We start from the raw sequence: 9,433 nt of genomic DNA, 5'->3' as shown, positions 1-9,433 counted from the left end.
ATCAGCATTGCCCATATGCCTTCTATTTTCTTTGGGAGGACGTATCCTGAAAGTACTGGATAATATGCATGCACATCTATATGCAGATCAAGTAAGTGAACCACAGAGCATACACGCCCTAGATAAATTAGGCCTTTCTTGGAAACTCCTCATGTACTATATTATACGAAGTTAGTTCCAATTGAGCAAACTGATTGGACGGGAGACTTTAAATGACTAGTGATAAGGGATAGTAGCACTGGAACACTTAACTATATGTAACACTCAACATCCCGGGAGTTCTACAATTGTAATTACTGTCCATTATAATGAGGACAGAGTAGATGTCAAACCCTACATTCAAAATCAGTCAAGGAAGCACTTTTAGCGAGAAAACACTGATAATCTGATAACATTATGCCATCTTAAACAACACTTAGTCTCCTTAATAATTCCTTCTAAGTCATTAGAAATTGACTAGCTAATAACAATCTTACACAGGGCTGAATCCCAAATCTCTCTGACACCCTAATCAAGGCCACTACTTGGTGTGTGGAAAAAGTGCTTTTGACACCATAGCACACTACCTAATAATCTAGAGCGGAATAAGTGGAAATTTAAAGAGACACTTACAAGATTTACAGAACTGTCCACCACATTGTTTATATTTAATTGGTTAAAAAGCCCCTTTTTTAACAGGACCTGTTTTCTGCAGGATATTGCAGCAACCACATTTGAAATGGTAAAGTGTATATTTACCAAAAAAAAAATTATTCACATGATAACTCATTAGATAATCCATTATTATAGTTTTTTTTTAATAAATACTACAAGGTGAAGAGATTTTACAGATGACTCCTTTTTATTTTTATGTTTTAATTGGCAATTTCCATACTGTCCCAGCTTTTTTTTTTTGGGAATCGGGGATGTAATGTAATATTCTCTAATAAATAATGTGACTAAATGATGCATTGGTTTGCTTTCTTGTCCAAGGAAAAAGCTTTGCCCGCTGAACACTCGGTCAAAGTTTTAAATGCATAACGTGTAACCTTCTAAGGTTTTACACAGCAGCACAAGGTGAGTAATAGGGCTTGTCTTCCTGTTGCCATTTTTCTTTTGTAGATTTCTTTGAAATTTACACAAACTAAAATCACCTTTGAGACTTTAATGAGTCATTCAGAGTTTGATTAATGCACAGCATAAAATTAAATTCTATCTTACCCATCATAAACACCAAAGGCTGAGAGAATCACATAAATACTTTCATTTTTTATGCATGTCTATATCCATATCCTGAGACCTTCAAAAAGTCACAAAGTGACAAGATGGCACTGCCTTAGATATAAATACTGATGTCATTCAGCCATCATTCCCTTCTTCATCTTGCCTCATACACCTTGGAAATGTCTGCATGACTGCTTGTGCTCACAATCTCAAAAACTCCAAAACATTGCCTATGATTGACTTTTAAATCTTCATGACTGTAGCAACTTATTTCATCGTTTTTGGAGAGTGGTTTGGGTTGTGCTTCTTCATTATTTTGCTAGCTTGTATTGTCTATTGCTTCTGCTTTTTTCATGAGTAAGTTATGAACTGTTCTGTTGCTTTGCTTGGCACGTCGTAGCTTTTTACGTCACCTGCTCCCTTTTACCTCTATCATGGTTGAGTGATCCTCCCATCTCCACTTTCCACCACTGAACAACTGAACCAGTGAACCCATTGATTTTACTAACACGTATACAATACACTGTCATAACATCTATACTTTACCTTGCTGTAACTTTCCCTTTAGCCCCAACAAAGACCGTAGTTAACTTCTGATCCAATTAAGTGGCAATTATGCCTAACTATAATTTGTGCTGTGAATATTATATCAATTCACAACAAAACTCTTAGTGCTTTCTAATCAAGCATCTAATCAATGCATACTAAAACCTGTCCTTTATGTAAAATGGAGTAATACAGTATGCACCAAGATATACAGTACTGACAGAAAAGATAAACAATATAATACCTTGTTGTCATCTGTGAGTTAATTTCTCCTGAAAGAAACTAGCAGACACACTATTAGCATGTTGATTTACCACGATATGCGTAATGTAAGTGTTCAAAGTGTGTGTGCATACCGCCTCGCTGTAGACAGTGTTCATATCATTCACACAGATTCTCAACCTGGGTTTACGGAAAAAAGGTCGCTGCAGATTCCTGCAAAAGGAGACGATTTGTCCGTGTAATGCAGGTACTGATTTTGGCGCATCTTTTCAGTTAAACATCATTTTATATTTTGGGCATCAGGTGATGTAAGATCAGGGCAATGGGACGGGTATGGGAAGGAATTGTTCTGCCACGCAGTCTCGATTCACAACCACTTCTGCATGAGAGGAAACAATACTTAACTATGAATACTTTTACCTTCGTCAAGAGACCCATTTTCAACAGCAAATGCACAACCCCCGTCGAGAGACCCATTTCCAACAGCAATTGCACAACACAACTTCCTTTTCACTACTGGGAACATGTGTGTTTGGAGGTTCAGGACCCTGTGCAGGCCCGTTTAGTTCTTTCACACCAAACTCACTCATCCATGCCTTTATGGACCTTGCTTTTTACAATAGTGTGCAGTCATTTTGGAACAGGAAGGGACCATCTCCAAACTGTTTCCACAAAGTTGGAAGCATAAAATTGTCCAAAATACCTTGATATGCTGAAGCATTAAGTTGACTGGAAGTAAGGGGCCGAACCCAAATCCTGAAAAACAAACCCACACCAGTTCCAACATGACTGCGCATTGTGCACAAAGAAAGATCCATTAAGTGCAGAAAGTAAGGTTTTGTTTTTTTTATGGGAACGAAGGGTACACATAACAAAAGTAGCAAACTAATAAGACACGAGCCAAACAATGCTCAACTAGTAAGTAATAAAAAGAGCCTTATTATCTGTGAAATGGCAGGAAACTACAGCAAAGTATGTCTACAAATCACTTCACAGCATAGTGCTCGGTATGCAACAAATTACATTTTTGCATTTTGGAACTTTTTTCTGCAGTTGGTTTAATCCAGTTTGTGTAAGGATGTGTAAGTCAGTTCAGAGTTTGCTTGGAAAATTAAAAGAATGTTATATATGTAATATTTAATGTGAATCGCACATGTGACATCCATGATTTAATTCAGCATGCAAAACTATATAAAAAAAAAGTCTAGTGCTTTCATTTGGCTACTCTATTGGGAACATTTGTTTCATCAAGTTCTAGTAAAAGTCTGTCCAAATTTACATAATATAACTAGGTTACATAATTCTACACATACTGTAATTCCAGGCCCCGATAGCTGTGATTTTTTGTTAGCAAGGTTAGCATTTTACATATATAACTATTTAATAAGTCAAGGTCTAGTAGATCTCTTATGACATATTGACAAAAGGCTCAATCCCACACGCCATAAAGTTGGCAGGACAGGTTGGCAAGCACCACTCATAAAAAAAGTATGCAATTATCACATCCATCATCCAAACCTGACTCATATCCAAAGGAACTTGAGTTATAAATTAATTTTTGAAAATATTGCATATATATAATAGACAGTGATGAAAAGCTTGGCTTGTGAATAAGAAGTACATTCTGGACAAGTTAGATAGATGATTGCAGAATTTCTATGCAAAAATATTACTTTTGTTCAATATCTTTCATAGTGTTGTATTCTGTCATCTGTTTAAGTTTTCCACTTAAGTCAATTTTTTTAATGTTCAAATATAATACCAGGGAATACCAGACTAAGAAAATAAATTTCATGTAGCCTGAATATTTACAACATCTGAGACATTCACAATGTCCTCTTCACCCCACCACCCCCACCCCATCTGTCATGAAGGATTTCTTTGCAGACCAGTGGAGCACCACGATCATTCAAGATCAGACCCAAATGTACAATGATTCTGTCCGTAGATATAAAAGAAGTTGGGCGATAAATTCTCACAGCAAGTAGCTGTAGGCTCAAGAGAGATCATATGAATCTATAAAAAAAAACTGATGATTCATCAAAGAGTAAGAAGTAACTGAATTTGTGTAGGATTTAATCTATTAATTGACTATTAATTTTATTTAATTTTACTTTATTTTGCCAATCCACAATAGCAGCTGACTAAGTTGCCTTAAGCATTTGGTCCTCATCAGTGGAATGGCCTTACATGCGTATCGATCAGATAAGAGCTGATTTCTGTATCGAGTTACTACTTAGAGTTTAAGTTACTACTTGCAACTTTACCCTCACACATTTTGAACTACACATTTATTTTGCATTCTAATATAATTCATCAGTCATTAACAAATAGATGATGGACATGTAATTGAGGTTTCAGAGAGCAGGGAGTGTGTATTCTTTATAGTTTTCAATTACAGCCAGTTGGATTAAATTGCTGCCCAAATGCATACGCTATGAAGGTAACAGTTTTCAACAAATAAGGCAAATTATAGCAATACAAACAATACAAACACTACTTATAGTATTAAAACAAATCACTCTGTGAACAATGTTGCTTGCATGCACCTTCTTGGGGAAATTTTACTAGTTATTCATTAGTTTGGTTGTATGTCACAAACCTAGCCATATTGTGAGGACAAAGACAGTCCTTGACATACTGTTAAGGTCCACCCAACCACTGTGTTAACAGGCGCAATGACGAAAATACACAGATATGCCAGTCTATAGTTTTTCTCAAGATTGTCCATTAACACCACCTTGACTGACCCCTTCTGGTCACTAAAATGCATGTATCAGATTACATAGGAAAAAATAACATTAAATATATTTTATATAAAGTGTTATTTTTTTTGAAAGGGAATTTAATTTATGGCTTTTTACTGCTTTAAAATCTCTAAAATTGACATGAGATGGTATGTAAGAGGTTAAAATAATATAAAAGTAATATGATTATTATAAAAAAAAAACATTATTTACCAAAGAATATTATTATTCAAATAGTGATTTCAGAATTCTTACTTAATTATAGTACACTATTATCCATATTGCATCCTGAAAAAAATTAAAATAAATCAGTGTGAATTGTTTATTGTCTATGATAATATAAGGTCAAAAAAAGAGTTTGAAGACATGCAGAGGAGACTAATTGGCATTCCAAAATTTCCGAAGAATGTCAAAGGATGTTAAATTCACTCACTCATTGTCTATACCACTTAATGCTGTATTTAGAGTCACAGAGGGCCTGGAGCCTATCACAGGAGACTTCAGGCATAAGGAAGGGTACACCCTGGACACAAATATCTACTGAGTATTTCTTCAAGCTCTTAAGACCTTCAGGCAGCCCATAAACACCAGAAATTGGGAACTAAGCTTGACTAAAATTGTGTTCTCATTACATTACAATGACCAGACCAGACTTTGATGTCACTTTTTCTTTCTTTCTTTCTTTCTTTCCTTTCTTTCTTTCTTTCTTTCTTTCTTTTTTCTTTTCTTTTTTAATTAGCAAGCTTACCTTGGTATTAATGTGAATCGACTGAACAGCTGTCTTAGCATGAATTTGTTTCTAACTCTTAAGGGTAAAATAGTTGACGGAGCAGTTTTATTCCCAAAGGACGAATAAAATAAGGGAGTGAAACCAAGCTGTGAAAATTCTTACACGTATTTGTCCCTCTTACGAACTGTTATTTCAAATGAAGGAACACCAAAGGGTGGTGAAATATAAATAAATAAATGAAACCTGGGGCATGAATATGGGCTCAGAGCAGCACAGTGATGTGAGGAGACTGGGTTGGAAGTTTTAAATTATCAGCATTACGATTAATAAAGAATGGATTTCTTTAATGTAGCGCTTGACTGATCTCATAAACACTGTCCTGTAGAGAAGTAGAATACTGAATACAAATAAACTCCAGACTAATAAACAATGCTGCTTATTTTCTTTTTGGATGTAAGGCATACAAAACAGTAAGGCATAGGTCTTACTGAAAAATGAAGAAAAAAAGAGAAGAATATATACCTTAAATAAATTAAACATAAATTTTTCAATTGTCTGATTAAAACTGTTTTATCTCGGTGGCAGTAATGGTTAAAAAATGGCTAAACAGCAGATTTATGATGTCAGATTTTAAGCTGCAGTGTGTATCTTTTTTGTTGTTGTTACAATGAAAATAAATATCATTAACTGCTGAGAGTGAGAAATGAAGAGTGTGGACGGATCAGTTTTATGAATTGCTCGCCCGTCTTCTTTTGATCTTTACAGTCAGATATAAGAAAAAAAATAAGAATTTGAAAATGCATAGTCTGCAACTCCTGGCAAAAGTCTGGATTTTGTCTAAACTCAATTATGACAAGAAAAGATTTTAAAATGCATTTGTATGCTGCATTTGTATTTTATTAATTTCTTCCATTAATTATGGTTAACACAAAGTCTTTAACGCATACTTTTGTAAATCAGCTACAGAAAGGGCCATCACATGTTCAGAACCACCTCAGATAGAGATATAAAAGAGCACAAATTCTACAGTATATGCTGCTTAGTCTGAGAAAAAAAAGAAAAGACTAAGCCAGGAGACGACCCGAATCCATCCCATTACATTAGGTGCTGTGCAAGATTCATGCAATGGGAATCATTATGATTCCATTCGTGCAGTGATGGATTTTTAGGGGATATAACCATGAAGAATTGGTGAGCTGTAATTCTGTGACACGGGGCTTTTTGAAATAGTTGTGTGAGATTGCCCTCAAAGATTTCCCACACTTTTGTTTACGTCATGACATAAGGATTTTCAAAGAATGTGTATGATCTTTAGGCAAGGACATATAGGGGAATGTCTTGGCTTGGACTAAAGCTATTTCAGCAAAGGAGCAGAATGACTCGGTAATTGCATGTAGCCTGTGTCAGGTGCGAGCGCGGTAAACATGGCCACCAGTCAGTTTCTAGTCAGCCTACATGTAGTAAATGTAGAACATAACCTGTACAGATTTAAAGCTCTATAAGGTTTTTGTAGGATCTCTGCTGTTCAATAAAACCTTACTGTTTTTCATGGTAGTATAAAGCTTCCTTTTAAGGTTTCTATCGTCAATATTCTATAGGAATTTAAGGTTTGGCATGGACATCGCAGGGTAACAACAAATTTGCAGCATATCAAGCTTAAAATCTGGTAGTTTCTCAACCTAAGCATTTACAGTATAATTGGTCTGTACAAGGGGCAGTTTTTTATCCTGCTTGTTAAATTATTATTCTGGTTTGGACCTGGCAAATTTAATTGTTACTGTTTTCCAATTCTTTCACTGTGTTGTAAGTAATTTTTTTCCTCCACCAATCCTAGTTAGGATGCTGGAGTCAGAGCGCAGGGTCAGCCAGGATTCAGCACCCCTGGAGCAGAAAGGATAAAGAGCCTTGCTCAAAGACTCAACGGTGGAAGTTTGAACCCAGGACCTTCTGATCAGTAACCCAGAACCTTAAGCATTTCAGCCAACACTGCCCCAAAACACACTGGCAGCGGTGGGATTTGAACCCACGCCTCCAGAGAGACTGGAGCCTAAATCCAGCGCCTTAGACCACTCGGCCACACTACCATTAGACAGTGTAGGTCTTACATGAAATTTAAAATCCACATTACATCCTAGTTTAATTTATACATTCTGGACTGTCTAATATATTTCTGCCAAGCGTTCAAAATAAGAAAAAAAAAATGCCTGCCTCCTATTTATATTTTCACAGAGCACATTAAATTTTCATTTTAAATGTGCAATAATTAATAGTTTACATTCCTAAACCAAACACGTAGTACTTGGATACCGCACATAGTAATTCTCATCTGATTCATCAATGTAGGATATCCATCCATCTTCAACCGCTTATCCACAGACGTTAGACTGTGGATAGACTGTGATAAATATGTGCATCTTCCTTAACCATCCTATGCTAAGATCTGACTTGAAAAGGTCACAGTTCTGCTTCACAGGTATGTCAGTATTAAAAAAACATTTGAGACTGCAGTGGTGCGGTGGCCTCGTGCTTTAGGAATTTGAAGGCCGCATTCTCTTATTGCCCTCTCTCACCATGCCTTTATAGAAACCAAGGACACACTGACAAAGTGACAGGCTAGCCAAATGAACCAGGGACTTGTCTGAAGGTCACTTTTTCACTCAGACAATGATCTAGTGTCTTATCCCATCCAGTGTGTAGCTTTATGGAAAGCTGTACAATTACCTGTGTAGATGTGCCAGAGCAGAAAAAGCACATTGTGTCCCCCAGGTTTAATTTGAATTCAAATGACTGCGAATCACAGCTACATGCGAGTACATCATAAACAGCAAAATCACATTTTCTGCCTACAGTATTCTAATGATAAATATTTCAGTATGATGTAGTCTGAGTCTAGTAATTCAACTCTTTAATTATTAAAGCTGTTTATTTGCTAAATATTGTTTCACCGTATTCAATGTGCCACATGCAGTAATAAAACCCTGCCATATGTGTGTCCCTGGGGAATTTAATTAAGTTTGAGATGTCCATGGCTCTTAGCTTCATGCTAATTTCAAAGCACACTGCATCTCCAAACTGTCTGTGATTTGTTAGGCATGCATAACCAACTCTTAGCAAATGAGTTAAGCAAATGAGTACAAGCTGCAGGAGCATATTTTATTTCAACAGCACCCGTTTTTGTGTGACTTTTACGAAGGTTACTTTCAGGATTTTTTTTTTTGTAGCTAATGAAATCATCACTCAGTTTGCTTGCCAGTGTGTGTGCGTGCGTGCGTGTGTGTGTGTGTGTGTGTGTAACCAATTTTTATAATTCAGTGCAAGTAAAAAAGTATTGAGTCTGCAGAATGGCACCTTTCTAAGAACCTAGCAAATTTTATATAAGCTCATATTGTCAGGAAAGGCAAATGCTGTAAACTTTAAGTTAAGCTGAGTGATGTTTGGTGGGGTGAAAGAATGAACAGTATAGATTGCAGGACATTAAGGTAAAATTAAAGAACTTTCATTCCTAATCCATTTGCCTGTTAGCGATCCAGAAGTGTCTCTTTGCAGGTACATCAATGTAGCTGTTTAAAGTAGGTTCTTAAGTAACTTTCAAGTAATTATTAAGTGATATTACTTTTAATCAGTGAGCAGCCAGGTGGTTCTGTGATCTTTTTTTCCCTCCAAGGGGTAAAAATTGCACCATTTCCAAAGTTATTTCAAACTTTTTTATTATAATTATAAGCTTGCGACTGGTGATTTGAATTGAGTGTTTAATTTAGCCTTGGCTCTAGAAATTATGCCTGAAAAATATTTAACTTGAATCTTAATTAACACTAAATAAATAAATAATGCATGAATACAAAAAAGTATATCATGCATAATAATAATAATAATAATAATAAAACATTGCTAAAAAGTAGGCAGGATTTAATTATACATATTATATAAAGTCCAATATTTTAATATTTAGATTATATTTCTATAAGTATTTTTATGTTTTGTTTTG

General features: G+C 35.6%; 1 non-coding gene across 1 annotated transcript; it reads right to left on the bottom strand.

The window, feature by feature from the left end:
* Nucleotides 1-7,450: 7,450 nt before the first annotated feature.
* On the bottom strand, nucleotides 7,451-7,532 carry trnal-uag (transfer RNA leucine (anticodon UAG)). The gene has a single exon. It is a non-coding gene; the product is annotated as a tRNA-Leu (tRNA).
* Between the last annotated feature and the right edge of the window lie 1,901 nt (nucleotides 7,533-9,433).

Source organism: Clarias gariepinus, chromosome 21, assembly GCF_024256425.1.
Source record: "Clarias gariepinus isolate MV-2021 ecotype Netherlands chromosome 21, CGAR_prim_01v2, whole genome shotgun sequence".
In the NCBI taxonomy this organism is placed as follows: Eukaryota; Metazoa; Chordata; class Actinopteri; order Siluriformes; family Clariidae; genus Clarias; species Clarias gariepinus.
This window is presented reverse-complemented; position numbering and strand designations above follow the sequence as displayed.